This window comes from Dysidea avara, chromosome 6, assembly GCF_963678975.1.
Source record: "Dysidea avara chromosome 6, odDysAvar1.4, whole genome shotgun sequence".
NCBI classification, from domain to species: Eukaryota; Metazoa; Porifera; class Demospongiae; order Dictyoceratida; family Dysideidae; genus Dysidea; species Dysidea avara.
Window position 1 is genome coordinate 30,413,490 of NC_089277.1, and position 24,534 is coordinate 30,438,023.

At 42.0% G+C, this 24,534-nt stretch overlaps 2 long non-coding RNA genes across 2 annotated transcripts in view; one reads left to right on the forward strand and one right to left on the reverse strand.

Annotated features, from left to right (window-relative positions):
* Positions 1–2,627: 2,627 nt before the first annotated feature.
* The window catches only part of LOC136257360 (uncharacterized), a 34,005-nt gene continuing 12,098 nt past the window's right edge, over positions 2,628–24,534 (forward strand). Inside the window, exon 1 of the long non-coding RNA XR_010701927.1 lies at positions 2,628–2,727. This is a non-coding gene — a long non-coding RNA (uncharacterized lncRNA). The remainder of the gene's footprint in view (positions 2,728–24,534) is intronic.
* On the reverse strand, positions 19,838–22,112 carry LOC136258184 (uncharacterized). Its single transcript, XR_010702610.1, has 3 exons — positions 22,041–22,112; positions 20,661–20,732; positions 19,838–20,146 (listed from the first exon to the last, which is right to left on the reverse strand). It is a non-coding gene; the product is annotated as an uncharacterized lncRNA (long non-coding RNA).

The following is a 24,534-nucleotide window of genomic DNA, read 5'->3' on the forward strand; positions in this document are numbered from 1 at the left end:
ATGACCTTACACTGCTATGTTTAGTCTGCGGCTTTTAAAGATATAGCTAGACCTCCTTATTTTATGATTTGGGCATACAGAATAATCCATGCTATGCATTTTGTGACTGGATCTACAATTAGAGGTCTTATAGTCCAATTGCATGTACGTACTTGGCAACCCATACCTTGAGTTGTGAATATGGTACGACCCTTTCGTTTGGTCACATTGTACCCCTATACCCCTAACAAAACACTATAGTTGGGTGTAATATGATGGTAATAGGGTAAATACATGAGGAGTCATGATTTGCCATTCAGAAAGAATATGGTACCCTTAGATCCAGTCACATTTGTAATTAGAAATCAAAAATAAGTTTTGATTGTAGTCATTCCATTTGTATTGTTCATGGTCCATATACTAGTACGATAGCACTTAACAGATCTGCATGTGTCAAGGGGTCCTCAACTCAAAATCTTGTATAAGATTTCAAACCTTTGCGATTTTTCAAGATATCAAGCAATTATGGCAAGATTTCAGAACATTTGAAATCTTAGATATCCAGAATAATAGCATTACGTGATACATAGTATACGGAAATACGCGAAATTCTTTCTCGAATTCTCTGCAAACTTGTGGGGATGCTGGATATAGCATACGTGATGCTACAAATACGGAAGTATACAGGAAATATACAGAACTTTACAACAATTTTCAGAGATTTCAGATTTCAAAAGGAGAGATTTCAACAAGATTTCAAAGAGGGCTGTGCGAGATTTCAAAGCAGTTGTGGACCCCTTGCCCAAAACTCACGTATCCTTGCTGTGCAAACACAAAACAAAGATTTCTTACTCTCCACAAATGGGCGGATCCATTTGGTGTATAGGTTTTATTGATTTGAGCTTAATTTCAGTTCATATGAATGCAATTAAAGTCTAGCATTGTTTGGCCACAGAACTATCCAAGTTTTTCACAGGATCATCTGTGATATCATTATTGTATATGCAGATTTGGAAATGTGTGTCAGAGGAGTCATTTCACATTATTGTTGTTTTAACACTCAATTTTCATCAATAAAATGATGGTCTTTCCCTGCATAATTTTTCATGTAGCACACATATTTTTACCCAGCGTATTTCAATACAGTTTTATGGCAAATAGAATTTTGTGAAAACTACCAGTTTTTGTTCAGCGGGTCACATATGCTTGTCACAGAAACAAATTCTTACTTGTATCAAAGCACTGATTGTGGCTACACCAAACAAGTCACATATGGACACACACATGTACATGTGTGTATATAATACTGATTAGTTCTTGATATAATCCAACATTAACCTTTTGCTGTGACCTATACAGTACTACAGGTAATGTATTTAACTATAATAGTATATTTTTGTGGTTCAAAATGTCTATAGATTAGTAATGCAGAAGTTGCAACCATGATTGTATGCATGGCTCAAAAGCAATAACAAAAGTTGAAGTCCTTCCAAATATTGGCGGCACAAATTCTAACAGTTGTTCCTTCAAGCCACTAAATGGTATAACCATCAGCACTAATGAAATAATGTGCTGTGGTGGATACCCAGTATTCGAATTCATAGAGCAGATCTACACATCAGTGCCTGCTTTGTAGAAGTGTAATTCTTCAACTCTTTGAATGACCAATTACGCTTTTCTGATGTCATTACTCATGCATTTTATTAGCAAATGGCCAACTTTGGAAGAACTCCACTCCTCATGCAAGTCCATGCACATTGCCAGCTACTAACTACACAATGGTGGATCCTCCTTCTGTGGAAGAGCCATAATATATACTCCTTTTGATAGAAATACTGTACATCTTGTCAGATCAAAATCAATTTATGTAATAGTTATACCACGGGCACAAGTACTTTACTTGATATATACACACAAGCACGAGGGCTACACTCCCGAGTGCAAGTGTGTATGTACAGGCAAAGCATAAGTGCCCGTGGTATAACTAATATGTTCTACTTTAGCATGTAGAGCCACCTATTGGCAAAATCTTTAGTTGCTACACCCTTCTCTTGTATAGGGAACCAAGTAAGCTGTGATTGTGGGATTGAATTTTGCCAAACAAACTGTGATTGTGGGATTCAATTTTAATACATCAAACAGTAGTTTTATTTTTGCTAATATAGCAATTTAAGAGTAGTGTTAATTATGTTACTTTAATTGCTGCATTTACAAAAGTAAAAAACAAACTACTGTTGATGTATTAAAACTGAATCCCACAATCACAGGTTATTTGGCAGAATTCAATCCTACAATCACAGCTTGCTTGATTCCCTATATAAGAGAAGAGGATAACAGTATAGCATCAAAGAAATCTGATGATTTCTGGATATAGTGTGCACTCCTATTAGGTGTGCAATGTCTCAAGTTAACGAGATATACGCACTGGTAGCAGTGTGTATATCTTGTTAACATATTGAGTCAGTGCGATACTGTATGTGATATAATATGCATTGGCTTTCCTTTGATCTGAGGTGTGAAAGTGGTACATATTTATATGCAACACTTTTACACCTCAGATCAAAGAAGCCGCCCGGGCTACAACCTGGCACTGATTATATAGACTTTGACACACTGAAATCGATTGTGGGGATCGATTAATACTCACGTGATTAGGATGCACAACTTGGATTTCACAATGAAAACCACTCAGATGGAGAGAGGTTTGTTATCCTCGCCATCCTACGAGTTGAAAAATGTTGGGCTAAGGTGAGAACTAGTGTTATAGCTTATTCACCGATCATTTCAAATACGGACACGCCCCCATCATGAAGCTACTACTCTACACGGAGTAACTACTCTACCAGTAAGCTCACCTATCTAGACCTTTAGTAAACTCCATATTTTTTCCATAAACGATTCAATAGCACTGATTAAAAGATTAAACTCGCATAACCGAAATTTTCGGATATGGTCATTCATCGTAGCCAGACGTAACCAGAACGTACTAGCTGCTGACCCACAATCAAAAATTTTAGGTATGCATATATAATACATAGATATGGCACAACATGAGGTATTTAGATGTTGTGAAAATTTTTCTTGTAATTGGCTTCAGAAGTTACTAGGTTACAGTGGAGATGAACTGAATGGCACAACAAATTGTACTGGAAAATTACAAATATTTGAAGTGGTTAAAACAGATGACAGTGGCCGCAACAAATTACAATAGGTTACAGTGGGTTACGGTAGGTAACAATGGGTTCAGGTAGGTTACAATGGGTTACGATAGGTTACAATGGGTTACGGTAGGTAACAATGGGTTACAGTAGATTTCAGTGGGTTACGGTAGGTTACAATGGGTTACAGTAGGTTACAGTCGGCTACAGAAAGTTACAATCGGTTACAGTAGATTACAATAGGTTATAGTAGGTTACAATGGGGTAACCCATTGGAACCTACTGTAACCAACTGTAACCCATTATAACCTACCGTAACCCATTGTAACCCACTGTAACCTACCGTAACCCATTGTAGCCTACTGCAACCTATTGTAACCACTGTAACCCATTGTAACCAACCATATCCCATTGTAACCCACTGTAACCTATTGTAACTCATTGTAACCCATTGTAACCTACTGTAGCCTATTGTAACCCATTGTAACCTACTATAACCTATTGTAATCTACCGTAACCGATAGTAACTTTCTGTAGCCGATTGTAACCTACTGTAATCCACTGTACCCTACTGCAATCTATTGTAACCCGTTGTAACTCACTGTAACCTATTGTAACCCACAGAAACCTACCGTAACCCATTGTAACCTACCGTAACCCATTGTAACCTACTTAAACCTACCGTAACCTACTGTAACCTATTGTAACCCACTGTAACCTACTGTAACCCATTGTAACCTACTGCAACCTATTGTAACCCACTGTAATCCATTGTAACCAACCATATTCCATTGTAACCCACTGTAACCTATTGTAACTCATTGTAACCTACCGTAACCCATTGTAACCTACTGTAGCCTATTGTAACCATTGTAACCTACTGTAGCCTATTGTAAAATAGATTACAGTAGATTACAATGGGTTACAGTGGGTTACTGTAGGTTACAATGTGTTACAATAGGTTACAATGGGTTACAGTAGATTACAATGGGTTACAGTAGGTTGCAGTAGATTACAATGGGTTTCAGTAGGTTACAGTGGGTTACAATGGGTTACAGTAGGTTACAATGTGTTACAATGGGTTACGGTAGGTTACAATGGGTTACAGTAGGTTACAGTGGGTTACAATGGGTTATTCCAGGTTTAAACGCAGGTTAAACAGGTTTAACTAGAGGCTCGATATCCGTGAGTGGGGGGATTGAGGTAAAACAGGTTTGTTACCACAAGACCACTCCTTAACCTGTTCATCAGGTTTGTGATGCCAAATATCTATCTAAAATTCTTGGCGCACAGTGGTTAGTGCGAAAGTTTATAGTCATTGCTGGTCCTTGTTTTGGCCGATTCACAGTGTGTTATCGCTTGATATTGCAGCCAGAGTAATGTCCTCAATGGATATCCCAACGTCCGAGTCGGAGGAGAGTCAGAACCCACCTCCACCGCCCCCGCCTCCAGTTTCACCGGCAGTCAGCGGACTATCAGTGGAGGATGCCACGAGACTGATGTCACTACTGCAATCAGTAGCAAGAGTTGTGCAGCCCCTGGTTTCATCCGGACAACAGGAAGGGCGAAATCCCTTGTCCCAGGCCGCAGGAGTTATTCCTTCAACGGAGAATTCAACGGCGACGTCTTCAAGCATGACCACCTCCATGGCTAGTAAACTTTGTTGGCTAAGTGTTACTTATCTGTAATGAGTGTAGTGGGGGCTAGTCCTCAGGGTGAATACCGCGATGCATGGGGGTTAGGAGACCGCCGGGGCTGGGTAAACCCTCCGCCCTCTCCTTGCTACGTCTCCATAAAAAGCACAGACGATAACTAATGCACCTATCGGTTGTAACTCCCGGGGCAGGATAGTTGGGGGCATTATACGGAACCAATGGAGAGATTCACTAACCAAGTATCCCCAGGTGTGAGACAATAGTCACTGAAAAAAAATTTTTTTTTTGTACCCGATTCGGTAGTTTTATGTCCGTTTTCAGAGGGGGGTAGTATTCCAATAGATGGTTGATAGTGGGGCATTTGTCTTGGAGAAGTTTCAAATCCCTTCCTACTCCCACATATCTTGTACTGGGGTTAGGGCGAGGGGTCACCAACTCACGAAAAAGGGGTACGGATTTCAAAATCTTGAACAAATTTCTCAAGATTTCATGGGTTTCAAAAGATTTTGCAAAATCGAACGAGAACTGCAAAATCTGATTTTAAATTACAGGTTGGTGTAGAGTGATAAGTTCTGAAATCACCAAAAAATAGTGGGAGAAAGAAACAGAAGTTCAGCAGGCATGTAAGAGCAAAGCCTCACGAAATTGAGAGGAACTGCAAAGCCATATAAAACCAGGAGTAAAGCCTTGGCATAACTATTAAATGAAATATTACAAAACCAGGAGCAACTCGCAGCTGAAGCCCTATAAACCAGGAAAAAGGCCAATCATTCAGGGGAAATCCCGTGCGAAACCCCTCAAAACCAGGAGCAACTGTCAAAGCTCTATCTGGTGTGAAACCCCACAAAACCAGGAGCATCTCAGTGTATGCTTAAGTTACTTTTGTAGTTGGTGTGTTGCTAAATTTATGAAGTTTTGCTAAGTTTATGTTGCTAAGTTTGCAGTTTGCTAAGTAAATCCGAAGCAGAGCAGAACATCGGATTTCATTCTTACTTTTGTGCAGGAGCAGTTTACATGGATTCCCCTGGTTTTGTTAGGCTTTTTTCCCACAGCTCCTGGTTTTGTTTGGCTTCCACAACTCGCTTAATATAAATCCGAAACAGAGTGGAACGTCGGACTTTGCATGGATTCTCTCTTGGTTTGTTGGCTTCTTTCCCACAACTCCTGGTTTTGTTTGGCTTCCACAACTCGCTTAATGCAAATCTGAAACGGAGAGGAACATCGGATTTCATTCTCAATTTGATTCTCTCCTGGTTTTGTATGGCTTCTTTCCCACACACTGTTACTTCATTTTTAACAGTGCAGCTCCTGGTTTTGTTTGGCTTCCACAGCTCGCTTAGTACAAATCCGAAACGGAGCGGAACATCGGATTTCATTCTTAATTTGATTCTCTCCTGGTTTTGTAACATGTGCTCAATATTACTAATTGACTCTCTCGCGCATGCGTGCAGTGTGCGATATAATTAGAATACAAGTACAGAATGTGTCAGCATGATATAACTACTAGTGGTGCATGCACAGGTGTGAGTCAACCAGTTCAGTCCATACATCATCTCCCTTTCTCAAGAATAACGTTTCGGGGTCTCATTGTAGTGCCAGTTTGTAAACGAGTCCGGATCGGAGGTCTTGGCACTGTCTGATCTTCTGTAGCATTAGCTGCTCCCTCACTTATGGGTTCCTCTGGAAGAGGTGTGTCAATCTCAAGGTCTACATCTCTGTAATATTGTGAAGGACCTCCTATCCTGGGTGCCAGGTGATGACGGTTTCTGCGAACTAATCCTGAGGAAGTCCGAACTGTATAGGATCTAGGCATGTGAGACTTTGAAACTATTGTCCCTGGTACTTGCTGTCTCCCGGTTCGCACCCAAACTGGAGTATTGGTGCTAAGCATTGGAAGGGATCTAGTTCTGTGCCTGCGGTTGAATTGTATTTGTTGTTTGGACTTGTAGGCTTTGTCTGTTTTCTTAAAATGTTTTAAGTGAGACCAGTGGGGAGTCAGCAGAGGGGAAAGTTGAGGTAAGTCTGTGGCAATTTTCCGTCCAAACAATAACTCTGCAGGGCTGAGAGAACACCATGGGAGTGGGGTGGCTCGATAGCTGAGTAATGCCATGTGCGGATCTGAAGACCCTTTCAGTTACCTTTTAACCGTCCTCACTGCTCTCTCCACCAACCCGTTGCTTTGTGGGTATCTTGGGCTACTTGTAACATGATGGAAGCCATATAGCGAGGAAAATTGTTTAAAGGTACTGCAGTTAAACTGTGGTCCATTGTCAGTTACTAGTGTTGACGGGATACCATGTCGTCCAAAAATTGATCTGAGGGCATTCACTATAGTGGTTGAAGTAGTGCTATGTAGCTGAATGACTTCTGGGTATCTTGAGTAGTAGTCAATTACCAGGAGGTGTTGGGTGCCATCCAGTTCAAATAGATCTGCAGCTACTCCCTCCCAAGGCCTTTGTGGTAGTGGCAAAATGATCAGTGGCTCTCGGGGAGGAATGTATGTCTTCTGACAGTGGGGGCAGCTCTTTACATAAGCTTCAACAGCTTTAGACACCCCAGGCCACCATACAGATGACACTGATCGAAGGAGGCACCGGTTTATCCCTTGATGGCCGTGGTGGATTTTTTCTAGAGTCTCAGTACGAAGTTTGACAGGTACAACAATACGACTCCCATACAACAACAACCCATTGTATAGGCTCAACTCACCACGAAATGGCCAAAAGGGTTTGAGGTCCTTTTGAAGTGAAGAGTGCTTAGGCCACCCTGATTGACAATAGGATATGACTGTTTTAGTGACTGGATCCTCAGATTGCTCTTGACGGTAGACTTGTAAACGTTTCTCACTAGCTGGTAAATAGGAGGTAACACTTTGTATGAAATATTCAATATCCTCCTGCTGGGATAAACTCTGGGCATCCGGAGAGGTATGTTGTGGTACCCTGGAAAGTAGATCAGCAGTATGAAGGTATTTACCAGCAACATGAACAATATTGTAATCAAACCTCATTAGACGGAGTCGAAATCGAAGTACTCTTGGAGGAAGATTCTCTAGGTGCTTGTAAGTCAGCAGTGGTACAAGGGGTTTATGGTCGGTTTCTAAGAGGATCTGATTGCCAATAATGTAGCTACTAAACTTCTCACAAGCCCAGGTGATAGCCAACGCCTCTTTTTCTATTTGGGCGTATCTACGTTCAGTGCTGGTCATAGAACGGGAAGCGTATGCAACTGGATGCCAGGATGTGCCCTTAGCCTGAAGGAGTACTGCACCAAGACCAAAAGATGAAGCATCTGCGGATATTTTAGTTTGTGCTTTAGGGTCATACATGGTCAATATGTGAGGTGTTGTGAGTTCTGTTTTCAATTGATTAAAGGCTCTATCTTGGTCTGGACCCCAAAACCAAGCTTGGCAGACCTTCTAAAATGTGGCTCATTTGTTTCTGAAAAAACTCCGGGGCGCTAGATATCCCAAACGGGAGTTTATTGAAGCAATAACGCCCGAAAGGTGTAATAAAGGTGGTAAGGTGTCTGCAGTTCTTAGCTAAAGGCACTTGCCAAAAGCCACTGTTGGCGTCTAATTTAGAAAACACTTTCCCTCCTTGAAGTTGAGCCAAGGTGTCTTCCACATGTGGCATGGGATGTACCTCTCTAAGCACGTTCTGGTTTAATGGTTTTAGATCAACACAGATACGAACCCCTCCAGATTTTTTCTGCACTACTACCATGCCTGCACACCAATTTGTTGGTTGGTCAACTTTACTTATAACTCCTGTGACCTCCATCTGTTTAAGCTCTTGTTCTACCTTATGTCTAAGGGGAATCGGTATCCGGCGGGCTGAGAACAGTGCATATGGCATAGCATCTGGTTTGATTTTTATTTCATATTCAGCTTTCATTGTTCCAAGCCCTTGAAACAGTTCTGGGAACTGGGAAGGAATGCAGCTGGTAGTGTCACCAACAGCATCACCTTTTGTAAGGATATTTAAAGCCAAAATAGCTGGGAGACCTAACAAATTCTGGTTCAGTGTTTTTACAACATACATGTGATGTTTTATTGTGTTGTTTTTGTACCTTAGCTGTACCATAATTCTGCCCAACACATCCAGAGGCTGTCGACTTGGTCCACAAAGTACCTTTGTTGGCTTGTGAAGTCTGGGCTGACCAATGGCATCATAGACTTCCTTTGAAATTGCAGTGACCTCTGCTCCTGTATCAACCTTGAACACCACTTCATTATTGTTCACCATTGCTCGGATGTACCAGGCTGTAACTGATTGTTCAGACTCGTCATTTATGGCATCAAGGTAGCAAAGGGATGTCTCTGTATGGCCATCGTCATCAGGATCAGGAATGTCTTCGGATACCATAGCCACTGTTTTAGAAAAGCACATTTTGCCAAATTGTCCACGTCGGTTGCATTTAAACATGTTACATCTTTAGCAGGGCAGTGGTCCCTAGGGTGACTTTTACCACATCTAGAGCACAGTGACGCTTTCGTCTTGGTGCGGGCCGGGTTACCCATAGGTTTCTGTTTAACATACTCTAGAGTGCATTCTTCCTTCTTTAGAAAGGACTGTTGTTCTTTAACTGCCTCTCTTTGGCGAACGAGTTTCTTGGCCTTCTCTAGGGTTAATGATTCATCCATCTGAAGTAGTTCATACAAACTACTATCACGGATGCCGACTACTAACCGGTCTCTGATCATCTCTTCTTTTAGGGTGCCGTACTCGCAGTGTTCTATCAAATTATAGAGACTAGTGATGTATTGTTCAATGGATTCCCCCTCAGCTTGCACTCTGGAGTTGAAACGAGCACGCTCAAATATCACGTTTTTCCGCACCTTAAAATGGCCGTCAAATTTCTCCAGCACCTCGGCGTATTTCTTGTGATTGTCAACAGAAATATTTGTGGAAGTAAGGACATCATCTGCATCATCTCCCAAACAATACAGAAGCGTGCTAACTTGTCTTTCTTCGTCTTCTTTACACAATCCAGACGCTACTCTAAACTGTTCAAAGCGTCGACGCCACTTGGGCCATTCATCCGGAGAACTGAAGATAAATGGTGGCCGAGGCTGGAGAGATACGTTGTACGTAGAGCTCGAGGCAGTCATTTCACTGATTTCAGAAAGGCACTTCTGACACCATGTAACATGTGCTCAATATTACTAATTGACTCTCTCGCGCATGCGTGCAGTGTGCGATATAATTAGAATACAAGTACAGAATGTGTCAGCATGATATAACTACTAGTGGTGCATGCACAGGTGTGAGTCAACCAGTTCAGTCCATACATCAGGTTTTGTATGGCTTCTTTTCTCACAGCTCCTGGTTTTGTTTGGCTTCCACAACTTGCTTAATACAAATCCGAGGCGGAGCGGAACATCGGATTTCATTCTTACGTTTGTGCAGGAGCAATCTGCATGGATTCTCCTGGTTTTGTGTGGCTTCTTTCCCACAGCTCCTGGTTTTGTTTGGCTTCCACAACTCGCTTAATACAAATTCGAAACGGAGCGGAACATCGGATTTTATCGATATACTTTTGGACAGTTTGCATAGATTCTCTCCTGGTTTGTGTGGCTTCTTTCCCACAACTCCTGGTTTTGTTTGGCTTCCACAACTCGCTTAATATAAATCCGAAACGGAGCGGAACATCGGATTTCATTCTCTCCTGGTTTGTGCGGCTTTTTTCCCACAGCTCCTGGTTTTGTGTGGCTTCCACAACTTGATTATACAAATCCGAAGTGGAGCGGAACATCGGATTTCATTCTTACTTTTGTGCAGGAGCAGTTGAGTGTAAGCTAAGGTACCAGAACGAGTATAGAATCAGAATCACGATAACAACAGAAGGTTTCGTATTTCAGGCAGGATTTTACTGGAGGTGTACGAGATTTCGAAGCAGTTGGTGACCCCTCGGGTTAGGGATTTAACATGTCCAATCTGCATATCAGGACCTTAAGATAAATATTGAAGCTAGAGTATAAGCCACAAGGGTACCACAATTAAGAATTATGGAGTCCCGCATAAGGATGTAGGAGGTGGCGTAGCTGGTAAAGTGGAAGAGGTCCCCCCCCCCACCTCTTTGGTCCACCACAAACACAGTAGTTCGCTTATCAATGTTACTACTTGGGACCTCATTGCAAGAAGAGTAAACAATTTGAATTACACCACCCTCTCAAAGAGCTGAGCAGGTAAGGAATTAGGGCACAAACCCCCAGTTGCACAATTGTGGCTTTAAGGGTACTCAATGGTCAGTGTCCTTCCCTTTGATGTGGGTTGGCTATTTAATCCAGCTAGGCATGGGATGGACCCAGCAAAAACAGCTGGTCACTTTAGGTCTAATTAGCCCCACCCTGTGGATGCAGTCAGTATGAAAAACCAGGCAGAAGGTTTTAATCTTAGGGAAGTAATCAATTTGGGAAACTACAGCTATAGCCAGTTAGCTGCAATGAGCACTACCCCCATTCTATAGGTTTTGGGTGAGCCCCTCTTTTAGCTAGTTCATAGCAGGGCTTCACCTGTGGGTCCAACCACAAGTTGGAGGCTGCGCGTCCAACCGCTGTGCTCTTCCTTGTTGGAGGCAGTGTGTCCAACCGCAGTGTACTTTCTGTTGGAGGCAGCGTGGCCAACCGCAGTACACTTCTCTGTGGGAGGCAGTGGGTCCAACCACAGTGCACCTTCCTGTTGGAGGCAGTGTGCCCAACCGCAGTGCACTTTCGGTCGGAGGCAACCTGCCCAATGCACTCCGCTTTCCTGTGTGTCCAACCGCAGTGCACTTTCTGTTGGAGGCAGCGTGCCCAATGCACTGCGCCTTCCTGTGTGTCCAACCGCAGTGCCCTTTCTGTTGGAGGCAGCATGTCCAACCGCAGTGCACTTTCTGTTGGAGGCAGCGTGCCCAATGCACTGCACCATCCTGTGTGTCCAACTGCAGTGCACTTTTTGTTGGAGGCAGCATGTCCAACTGCCATGCATGATCCAGTTGGAGGCAATGTGCCCAGTGCAGGGTGCCAGACCGTAGTGCACTTTCCTGCTGGAGGTAGTATGTCCTACTGCAGTGCACTTTTCCGTCGGGAGACAGCGGGTCCTACTGCAGTTCATGTGGTAGACACAACATTTCAACCATGACGTATTTACTGGATACAGCACATCCATCTACAAGGTGTGACCTTGTAGAATGCAGGGTCCCAGTCTAGCGGTTGGCATTATAGAAAGATTCTGAACTTCATACAGTACTAAATAACGCTCTTTATGCTATCCAGCTACCAATAGGCTGGGATGCACCTGGCCCTTCCAGCTGGCTGTAGGGGAAGCAGCAGAAATTCACCGTACTCTGGGCCATCAGCTTGCTTTGTGCAACAGACAGCTGGGAAAGTTGGTAAAGGCCCTGAAGTATGTCAAATGGGGCAGGGGGAAAGTTTCAATTAGGTCCTGTGGCCAAAGACATTCAAACTCGGCTCTAGGAAACCCTAGCGATGTTGCACAAAGCAGCTATGCCTGTCAGCACACAATGTTACTGAATTTTCGCATCCGCAGGTGCACCACCAAGATTTCAACTGCCCCTTCTCCCGGTAAACCCAGCTCTGACACACACCCAGTCAGCATGGTGTCCTCCATCAATCTCACTGGACCCAGTGGTGGACAATCTCCCATTGAATTCCTCCCCATCCAGGATAGTAGCAGATGGGATCTCTCCAATTCCCGTAAACTGATTGAAAAGATCCGGTGGTGGGAGTTCTTCGACCTATCGAAGTTCCTTTCAGAGGAACCAGTCACACAGGAAAGCACATCTGTCTTGATAAATGGACAGATGGTTACGTTTGAGCCCAATCCCCAGTCCCACCGGTGGCTCACTATTTCCGACATCGTTTCCTGGACGGAAGCATACGCCAAGTACCTGGCAGTGTTAGTTTCATCAGAAGCTACTTGAAAGGAGGAGGCAGCAGGCCTGGTCGCCCACATGCACCAAGTGATATGATTGTCACAGGCAAGAGGTTTCAAGTGGCTAAAGTATGACGTGGAGTTCCTGGAATGGGCCGCTGCAAAAAATGTTAAGAAGTGGGGAGAGATGAATATGCAAATTTATGGAACCTGCCTTCCCCAGATATGCACTGCAGACGTGGAAAGCCCTTCCCTACTAGTCACCCACAGGCAGGATCAGGGTAGTTCAAAAGGGGGAAAGGCCCAGAGCCATGCAGACGATGGAACAATGGAAAATGCTTCAAGCCTTGCAAGTATGCTCACATATGTTCATTCTGTAAGGGTGCTCACAAGAAATTTAACTGCCCAAAGCTAAAAGGTCGATGAACTACAAGAGTCTTCCCATCCTGACATGATTGCTGGTTTATGCAAATGCTAAACCCATTACTATTAGTCATGTATTACTAATTTTTACTGCTTGACCAATGGCTCATAATGAAATCCTATTGTTTAATGTATTTGGTATAGCTAAGTAAGACAGTTTTCAGCTCCCTGCCCCCACACTGTGGGGTCAAGAAGGGCCTACATTTTAAGCCACTCCCTTAAGCAGTCTACAACCAATCCAGGTCCTTACACAGGAGACACTATTTGGAAAGGGCATAAAGGTTTTTAAATGGCCATTTTATATAGTTTGTAAAAAATAAATAAATAAAAATGGTTGCAGAGCTTAAGGTTCTGACTGGGGGGGTCTGCTGATACTCCACCCCCAGGTGTGTAACTATGTCAGACCTCTTTCAATTCATTGTAGGTCTCCCGGTGAGAGCCTTTACCAGAGGGTTGGTACAAGATGGTAAGTACCGCTATACAGAGGACCTCCTCCACTTTGATGCCTTCAGGCCATCAAAAGATGTGGCTCACATCGTATTCTCACAGAAGGTATGCTCCCCTCTATAAGGGGCAGCCTGGAGGGAGGAACTTGCAGATCATCAAAATAAGTGCTATGTCAAGTACATTTTGGATGGCATACAATGGGGTTTCCGCATAGGCCGGGACAGGAGTTTCCACCTATTGCCGGCCACCTCTAACCTCAACGTCGACAACCCAAAGACAGTAGCCGAGTATCTAAGAAGGGAGGTAGCTCTGGGTAGAATGTGGAAAATTCCAGTAAAGGAATGGCCAAACGGCTTGCACATAAGTCCTCTAGGAATGATCCCAAAGAAGAATAAGCCAGGTAAATAGCGCTTAATTGTGGACTTATCTTCACCAGAAAAGGGGAGTGTGAACATGGGTATTAACTCAGAGCTATCCTCTCTTTCTTATACATCTGTTGACCACTTAGCAGCACTGATAGTGTCAGCAGGAAGAGGTTCTTTACTGGTAAAGGCTGATGTAAAGGAAGCCTATCGTATAGTGCCAGTACACCCAGAGGACCAACACCTTCTAGGGGTGCATTGGGAAGGGTTTCTGTATGTGGACAAAGTCCTGCCATTTGGACTTCGGCCTGCCCCCAAAATTTTCTTGGCAGTAGCGGATGCCCTCCAATGGATACTCCACCATAAAGGAGTTCAAATGGGCCTTCACTACTTGGACGACTTTATCCTGGTCGCAAGAAGTCACCAGGCAGCAGTAGGCCAGAAGGTAACCCTAGTAAATACCTTCGAGAGGCTGGGGGTTCCTCTGGAGGAGTCCAAACTGGAAGGTCCTTCCACGTGTTTAACATTTCTAGGCATAGAAGTGGACTCGATTGCTCTGCAGCTGCGTCTCCCAAAGGACAAGTTGAGTAAGCTTAAGAACCAGCTAAGGGGGGCCATAGGTCGCCGGTCAATCCCCAAGAAAGAGTTGGAAAGCCTGACTGGGCTACTTCAATTTGCTACAAAGGTGGTCAGGCCGGAAAGGCCATTTCTAAGACGGCTGTATGCCCTCCAGTCAGTCAGAAGCAGGCCAGACCACCTAGTAAGGCTCAGCCTTCCTGCTAAAGCAGACATCTTGTGGTGGTTATCTTTTGTGGATCAATGGAATGGCATCTCTTTGTTAAGGGACCTGGGCCTTCAAGAGCCAACCATCAAGGTACACTCAGATGCCTCAGGCTCATGGGGATGTGGAGCATTCTGTCAATCCAAATGGTTTCAACTTTAGTGGACCTCTAGACTGGCCCCTCTCTCAATTGCAGTAAAGGAAATGATTCCAGTGGTTATTGCAGCCGTGGTGTTTGGCCGCAACTGGGGCGGTCATGTAGTAGAATTTTCAGTCGACAATGCAGCAGTAGTGGCAGTCCTGAATGCCACATTCAGTAGTAACCTACACTTGATGCACCTCACCAGACTGCTGGTATTTTTTGCAGAAAAATTCAATTTTTGGTTTGTCTCATCACATATTCCGGGATCTAAAAATGTAGCAGCTGATGCATTGTCTATGAATTACTTGTCTGTGTTCTCTACCCAGGTTCCTCAGGCGGATCATCATCCTACCCAAGTACCTCTCCTACTAGTGTCCCTCTTGTCACAGGACAACACCTGGACCTGCACGAGCTGGATCGAACAGTTCAGCAGTATTTTACAGCAGGTTTAGCCCCTTCATCACATAAGACCTATAAAGCAGCAGAACGCCAATACCTGGACTTTTGTAACAGCTTTTCCCTAATCCCCCTACCTACTTCAGAGGAGATCTTATGCTACTTCTCAGCCTGTCTAGGTCAACAGGGTCTTGCTCACACTACAATAAGGACATACTTGTCGGGGGTGAGGCAGGGGTAAGGATCCAAATATCGACAAGATTCCCCGTCTACATCAGAGGAATTAGGGCAGAGCGGGGAAGAAGTGGAACTCCCTTATGCTCCCGATTGCCAATCACCCCAGGAATTCTGAGGAAGCTTAGACGGTCGTGGGTTGGCAGGGATTCCTCATTTGATTCGGTGATGCTGTGGGCAGCCTCCCTGACAACATTTTTTTCCTTTTGCCGCTCGGGGGAGGTCACAGTGGAGAGTGTATGTGATCCAAACTCTCACCTGTCTTTTAGTGACGTAGCCACAGATGAGCCCTCATCTCCATCTCTGATCTCTTTGAACATTAAGCTATCTAAAACAGATCAGGGGAGAGTAGATTGCCAAGTAGTGCTGGGAAAAACCAACGATGATCTGTGCCCAGTTACAGAGTTATTAGAGTACCTTGCTAGGCGTGGTGGCCACTCGGGAGCTCTCTTTCAATGGCACGATGGGATGCCTTTATCGAAATCCAAGTTTGTCGAAGTGGTCAGGAAAACATTAGCAGCAGCTAACCTTCCAGCTCAGCAATATGCAGGCCATAGCTTCAGAAACGGAGCAGCTACAACAGCAGCTATGATGGGTTTGCAGGACTCTGCTATCCAAACCCTAGGGTGCTGGAAGAGTGACTGCTATCAACTCTTCATCAAAGCCAATCCTCGTCACCTGGCATCTCTCTCATCGTCCCTCTCTAAAAGCACAATTTGATTCACTTCAGGATCATCCTAAGAGCAAGACAGTGGTTTTAAGTATAAACATCACGTGTTGTAAGTAGTTGTCATTTAACATTTAAGTTATCTGGTCTCCTTTGTCAATCAACTTATTATTTGGAAATGCAAAGTATTGCTTATGTGGGTATATGGGCATCAAGTGCTAGCCAGAATTACTGCCCCATGAGTCAACTATGATCATAAGGCAGTTTCAGTGGGTTGTTTAGGCTTAAATCTTGCCTTCTTAGGGTGGCCTGGTACGTAGGCGGGACAGGCACTGAGTCTCAAGTTTTATTGATATAAAATGTGTACCAGTCCTCCATCTTATAGGCTACAGCACGACTGCCCATACACCCAAATTCTTACCTTTAGATCATTTGTCTGGCTTGGAAAAAGTTTTCTGGCAGTAGGAGCCTCACTAACTTAAAGTAGGTTACAATGGATTACAATGGGTTACGGTAGGTTACAATGGGTTACAGTAAATTAAAATGGGTTACAGTGGGTTACAATAGGTTGCAGTAGTTTACAATGGGGTATACTGTAGGTTACAATGGGTTACAATAGGTTACAGTAGGTTACAATGGGTTATAGTAGGTTACAATGGGTTACGCTAGGTTAAAATGAGTTATAATAGGTTACAGACCTACGTATTGTAACCTACTGCAACCTATTGTAATTGTTACCCCATTGCAACCTACTGTAACCCATTGCAACCTATAGTAACCCATTGTAACCCACTGTAACCTATTGTAACTTACTGCAACCTATTGTAACCCACTGTAACCCATTTTAATCTACTGTAACCCATTGTAACCTACTGTAACCTATTGTAACCCATTATAACCTATTGTAACTTACTGCAACCTATTGTAATTACCCCACTGTAACCCATTTTAATCTACTGTAACCCACTGTAATCCATTATAACCCATTGTAACCTATTGTAACCCACTGTAACCTACCATAACCCATTGTAACTCACTGTAACCCATTGTTACCCTCTGTAACCAATCGTAACCTACTGTAACCTATTGTAACTCATATAACCTAATATAATCCACTATAACCTACTGTAACCTATTGTAACCCACTGTAACCTATTGTTACCCATTGTAACTCACTGTAACCTACTGTAACCCACTGTAACTTATTGTAACCCTCTGTAACTAATAGTAACCTACTGTAACCTATTGTAACCCACTGTAACCTACCGTAACCCATTGTAACTCACTGTAACCCATTGTAACCTACCGTACCCCATTGTAACCTATTGTTACCATTGTAATTTACTGTAACCCATTGTAACCTACAGTAACCTATTGTAACCTACCGTAACCTACTGTAACCCATTGTAATCTACTGTAACCTACTGCAACCTATTGTAACCCATTGTAACTCACTGTAACCCATTGTATCTTATTGTAACCCTCTGTAACCAATCGTAACCTACTGTAACCTATTGTAACCCACTGTAACCTACCGTAACCCATTGTAACTCACTATAACCTATTGTAATCTACTGTAACCCATTGTAAACTACTGCAACCCATTGTAACCTACTGCAACCTATTGTAACCCATTGTAACCTACTGTAACCTATTTTAACCCATTGTAAGCTATTGTAACCCATTGTAACCTACAGTATACCCCATTGTAACTTACTTCAACCTATTGTAACCCACTATAACCTATTGTAATCTACTGTAACCTATTGTAACCCATTGTAACCTACTGCAACCCATTGTAACCTATTGTAACCTACTGTACCCCATTGTAACCTACTGTAACCCATTTTAATCTACTGCAACCTATTGTAACCCATTGTAGCCTACTGTAACCTATTTTAACCCATTGTAAGCTATTGTAACCCATTGTAACCTACAGTATACCCCATTGTAACTTACTTCAACCTATTGTAACCCACTATAACCTATTGTAATCTACTGTAACCTATTGTAACCCATTGTAACCTACTGCAACCCATTGTAACCTATTGTAACCTACTGTAACCCATTGTAACCTACCGTAACCCATTGTAACCCACTTTAATCCTTTGTAACCTACAGTAACCCATTGTAACCTATTGTAACCCACTGTAACCTACCATAACCCATTGTAACCTATTGTAACCCATTGTAACCTACAGTAACCCGTTGTAACCTACTGCAACCTATTGTAGCCCATTGTAACCTACTGCAACCTATTGTAACCCACTGTAACTCATTGTAACCTATTGTATCTCATTGTAACCCATTTTAATCCACTGTAACCCATTGTAACCCATTGTAACCTACAGTAACCCATTGTAATCTACTGTAACCTATTGTAACCCATTGTAACCTGCTATAACTCATTGTAACCTACTGTAACCTATTGCAACCTACTGTAACCCATTATAACCGATTGTAACCTACCGTAACCCACTGTAATCCATTATAACCTCATTGTAACCTATTGTAACCCACTGTAACCTACCGTAACCCATTGTAACCTACTGTAGCCTATTGTAACCCATTGTAACCAACCATAACCCATTGTAACCTATTGTAACCCATTGTAACCTACTGCAACCTATTGTAACCTACTGCAACCTATTGTAACCCACTGTAACCCATTGTAACCTATTGTATCTCATTATAACCCATTGTAATCTACTGTAACCCATTGTAACCCTTTGTAACGTATTGTAACCAACTGTAACCCATTGTAACCAACTGTAACCCATTGTAACCTACAGTAACCCATTGTAATCAAGACTCACGGTAGTGAGTCGCGCGGCCAGTAAAGCAGAAACGCGCGCCGCAGACAATAAATGACGCGACCACTATGTGAGGATTTTACAAGAATGAACGTTGTCAAATTCGGCCTTCCTGTAATCCACCCGTCACTTACGCTATCCCTCTGAAACTCTGGAGTTGAACTCATCGTGTCACTAGTAACTACCACACAAGCAGTGAAGCAAATCCATGCCGATTGTTTCGTGATCGAGGTTGCCGACATCAAAGGGGAAGTTTCATTTTTTTTTTTTATCACATGCAGTTAGACGCAACCGCAGGTGTATGTATGCCTTGCGTTCCTTTGTGCATTCCGAACATTGATCGCCCTGTTATCGCTTCAGTATTCACTCAATCACCTCAAGATTCACATCATCGATTTCACCATACATGATTACCCTACAGTCGTGATTTCAGCACCAAACGAAGTTTCAGTCGTCCTCAGTCGACCTAGAGGCCAAATACAAATCCCAGATTGTTGTTTTCCGCAATACTCGCTTGGCATGTAGGGCAATGTGTCTTTAAACTGTTCTGAAAATTTCGTTCAGATTGAAACATTTGTTTTCGAGAATGGCTAGTTTGAAATTTGAATTTAGTCGCCCCCACGTCATTTGCTCTCTAAGAATTTTACTCGGAATTTAAAGAATGACGCAGAGAACAACTGCGGTCACTGGGTATTGATGAACTGGCGCTCTATGTAGTTAATCAGTACATATAGCCACCAAGAAGTGTGCTGCCATAGATTATAGTCCATAGATATAATCTATGGTGCTGCATACCATCCTTCGTTTTGAAATTAGTCGCCCCCACATAATTTGTCCTCTAAGGGCGCGGCTTAAAGAATGACACAAGAGTACGCTTAAAAGGAAGTGTGCAAAATCGCCTAATACAATTGTCACCATGCATTATTGCATTTTATAGCACCCCCACACAAAATTACACATGTAATTACAACATACAGAGGAGACACATGAATACCAAACACTTTTCACAACAATAATGTAAGAATTGTACAATAATGACTGTAATATAACTGCTATGCAAATGTTTTCCAGTGGCCCGCCATGGTAGCAAGTCTCACATGACGGCATGTATATTCATCCAAACACAATGGGAGTAACGAGTAAGTATGATGACAACAAGTTGGTATGACTCCATTTGTAGAATCCAGATGAGTGGGTGTGGCTCCAGTATGTCTAAACAGTTAACAAACATTCCTGTTATAAATATGTGCTAGAGTTGCAATATAATAGTATAGTATTTAAATGCAATAATACATAGTCTCCATTGCATCATTATCAAACGACACTAAGTGGAGGATATTGTTGCATCTCTAGTATGTACACTCTATCAGTACAACCTATCTTAATGGCCACTAGTATAGAAAGACAACCACTCTTGAAAAGCCAATTCCAATTGAGAATTTATACACTGTTACCTGCTGAATGAGTGAAGGTGGCAATAAACAAGTTCCACCGTAATTTATACACGTGATCTGATCCTGTATATTCTGTCAGTGGATGAGATCCACTTGGCCAGGACAAAATGTGTCTCAAGTGCCCTGGATGATCCATACTCAACCAACTTATGACTCAGTGGCACAATGGAACTGACTATTTATAGAGAATACAATTATATTTATTTCTAAGATGTGTGGATGTGTGGACACATTACAACACATTACATGTACATAAAAGACATGCTACGTACTGTTTTAGCATTTCAAGTCACCACATTATACACGTACCAGTCAACAATGCTTCATAGTGCCCATCAGTAAACCTGAAGAAAAGTTACGAAAAATAAAAATTCACATAAGTACAATGAAACCTCATTAATATGGCAGGCTGTGGGACCAAAAAATTTGGCCTGAATAACAAGGTGGCCTTATTAATGAGGTCATAAGTAATGCTTAGCTATATTTGGGACCTACTAGAGGTGGCCAATATAATGAGGTGGTCTTATTAAAGAGGTGGCCACTAAGTGAGGTTTCACTGTACATATAGTTCACAATATTGTGAACAATATTAATGGTTAACAATATACACTGAAACCTGCAGGTCACTTCTTGTGGAAGATTGCTCTCTACACAAAATGACACATTCAGAGATTGTATTTAGATGGATGATACAGTAACGCATTGTGACTTCAATACTCGTGATGTGTCACTGCTAGGCAGCAACCATATACACGGCACTGCCACATCGCACTTGCTCGCACACACAATTTTGCTAAAGATTTTACAAATTGATAATTAAGGGGTGTGGCAACTAGCTGTTTCGCTCGCAAGACTGTGTGGCAGCTGTTTCCCTTCTGTACAAGTGGCCACCAAGACAGGTCCACTGTGGATGAAAGCCAGGCATTAGATATTTGGTATTTCATGTGTTAAAGACATTCCAGGGCTTCTGGTAGTCTCAAATCTCACCACAGTTTAACTCAGGCAGTGTTGTGGTCACCACTAAACTACTGGAATGCTGTGTTATGTTCATCTTATGCTTGGCTACTATATTGTAGAACTGAAATGGATACTCTGAAAAATATATCCTATGGATAATGACTTCATCACTTTCTTCATCAGGAGCTTATAAGGACCAATAGTGAAACTGTTTACACTTGGGGCTGACAGTCAACTGCCTATGTCTGAAGCAGTGCTTTTGGTGCTCTAACAGATTGGCTGCCCCCTTGCTGCCAGCACTCACTGTCTCATACGCTGTCATACACTAAATCCATCTCTATAGCCAGTTAGAACAGCATGCTTATTACCTTTTTTTAAGGCCGCATAATGCAGCCACCTCTTTAAAAGGCAAGGTTAGAAAATTTTGTCCCTACAGCCTGAATAATGACCAGTTTTCACTGTACTATTAGTGATTAGTGATCATGGGGGATTATATATTAAGATACTAAGATATACAAATGTTACAACCTCTAAATATAGCAGTAAATTTTTTACCCTGGTCCAATGTCTCGTAATAATCGTGACTTCGTGAGAGACTCTACTGTGACAAATACATGTTTATCATGATAATTATGTGCTAATCGCCTTTTTACAATTAAGTTTTACAACACAAATACATGTATAGTTAAACTCACCAATTGCGACTAAATCCCTTCAACACGAAAAGACAAGTAATGAGACAACCTTGGAGACAACAGCCACACAGGTGCGTTTATTTAGTAGTAATATAAATTTTAAAGGCGTTTATTTACAACAGGACATCTCTGTACATACTTGCCTTTTCTTTACTATTCTCATTTCATTTCACAAGATCTCTTGGCAGGGGCGTAGCTTCTTCACTTGAATTAGTCAATGCTTGAAGTAGATCAAGATACTCTAATAGAACAGTCACATTTCTACAAGTGCCATATTTTTATATTGTAAAGTCTGTAAGTAGCTAGTAATTTAAACTATACAATCCGATGCTAAGCAGAAGTTGTAACTATGCTAAATATTGATTGCTGTGTTACAGCTGTTTTGTGACTGCTCTAATAGAGTATCTTGATCGTTTCAATGCAGTACAAGATGAAAGGCAAAGTGTTGTTAAGGGTTTACTAGTTAAAATGGGTGTTAGTTGACTGCAGTTGCATGCCACTAACAGGGCCGTCCAGAGAAATTAGAGGGCCCAGGGAAAAGAGTTAAAGAGGGGCCCAGGGGCAAGGAAGGGTCTAGATCCTGACTGCTCTATTAGAGTATATCAATCTTTCTTTAAACAGGTATTCAAGTGGCCCCTTTCGGGCTGTGGTAGGGGGCAAAATACCCCAGTTATCCCCAATGTGGGCGGCCCTGGCCACTAAAATTACAGTTATATTTTAATATTCTGTCACTGTAATCTGGGGTTTCTGTCAAAACCATGGAAACTCACCTACTGTTATCAACAGTGCATTGCTTATTCTAACAAAAAGTATTGAAATCCCATCCAAAAACAGCTTATAGCTGTAAAAAAAGTGCGCGTCCAAGTAAAGCAGAGTTAACTGCGACAAAAAGTAATAATATCATAATGCGGCCATGTGCGAGGTGTGCAAGTTGTAAAATTAATATTAGCTAATCAGATAATACAATGTTATTGTTAAAGTGTTAATGAGAACTATGTGATGCTGCTAGTTTTTATGTGTGTGAGCATCTTCATAAATGCCACATAAATTTAATTCTCAATAAAGCAATGTGTATAGATTCTCTGATAGTAATAAATAGTTTGAGTTTGGCCGCCTTTCCTGTATACAGCAATGCTACGAACAAAGGAAAGGTGGCCAAACTCAAACTATTTATTACTATCAGAGAATCTATACACATTGCTTTATTGAGAATTAAATTTATGTGGCATTTATGAAGATGCTCACACACTTAAAAACTAGCAGCATCACATAGTTCTCATTAACACTTTAACAATAACATTGTATTATCTGATTAGCTAATATTAATTTTACAACTTGCACACCTCGCACATGGCCGCATTATGATATCATTACTTTTTGTCGCAGTTAACTCTGCTTTACTTGGACGCGCACTTTTTTACAGCTATAAGCTGTTTTTGGATGGGTCTACTATAACCTATTGTAACCTTTTGTAACCTACTGTAACTCATTGTAACCTACTGCAACCTATTGTAACCTACTGTAACCTATTGTAACCAACTGTAACCCATTATAACCTATTGTAACCTACCGTAACCCACTGTAATCCATTGTAACCCATTGTAACCTATTGTAACCCATTGTAACCCACTGTAACCTACCATAACCCATTGTAACCTACTATAACCTATTGTAATCTACCGTAACCGATCGTAACCTTCTGTAGCCGATTGTAACCTACTGTAATCCACTGTAACCTACAGAAACTTACTGTAATCCATTGTAACCTTCTGTAGCCAATTGTAACTCACTGTAACCTATTGTAACCCACTGAAACCCACCGTAACCCATTGTAACCTACCGTAACCCATTGTAACCAACTGAAACCTACTGTAATCCATTGTAACCTTCTGTAGCCAATTGTAACCTACTATGATCCACTGTAACCTACTGCAACCTATTGTAACCCATTGTAACTTACTGCAACCTACTGTAACCCATTGTAACCTACCGTAACCCACTGAAACCTACCATAACCTATTGTAACTCATTGTAACTAACTGTAACCCACTGTAACCTATTGTATTCCATTGTAACCTATTGAAATTTGTTGCGGCTACTGTCATCTCCTTTAACCACTTCAAATATTTGTAATTTCCCACTATAATTTGTTGTGTCATTCATTTCATCTCCACTGTAACATAGTAACTTCTGAAACCATGCCAGTTACAAGACACTTTTTTAACCACTTGTAGTAAGATATTAGTAGCTAAAGTCATAAATAATTACTAAAGTGATAAAAGATTACTGAAATATTAGTGGTTAAAGTTATAAGTTTGTAACTAAGATATTAGTAGCTAAAGTTGTAACTTTGTAACTTGTGTAACTGGTTACAATGATTTTTTTCAGGATTTTTAAGGAGAATATTACCTCATATTAAGCCACATATAATAATACATCCATTTGCTGCACTCTATTGGCTTCGGTGATTGATCACCCTGTACAGGCTATCAGC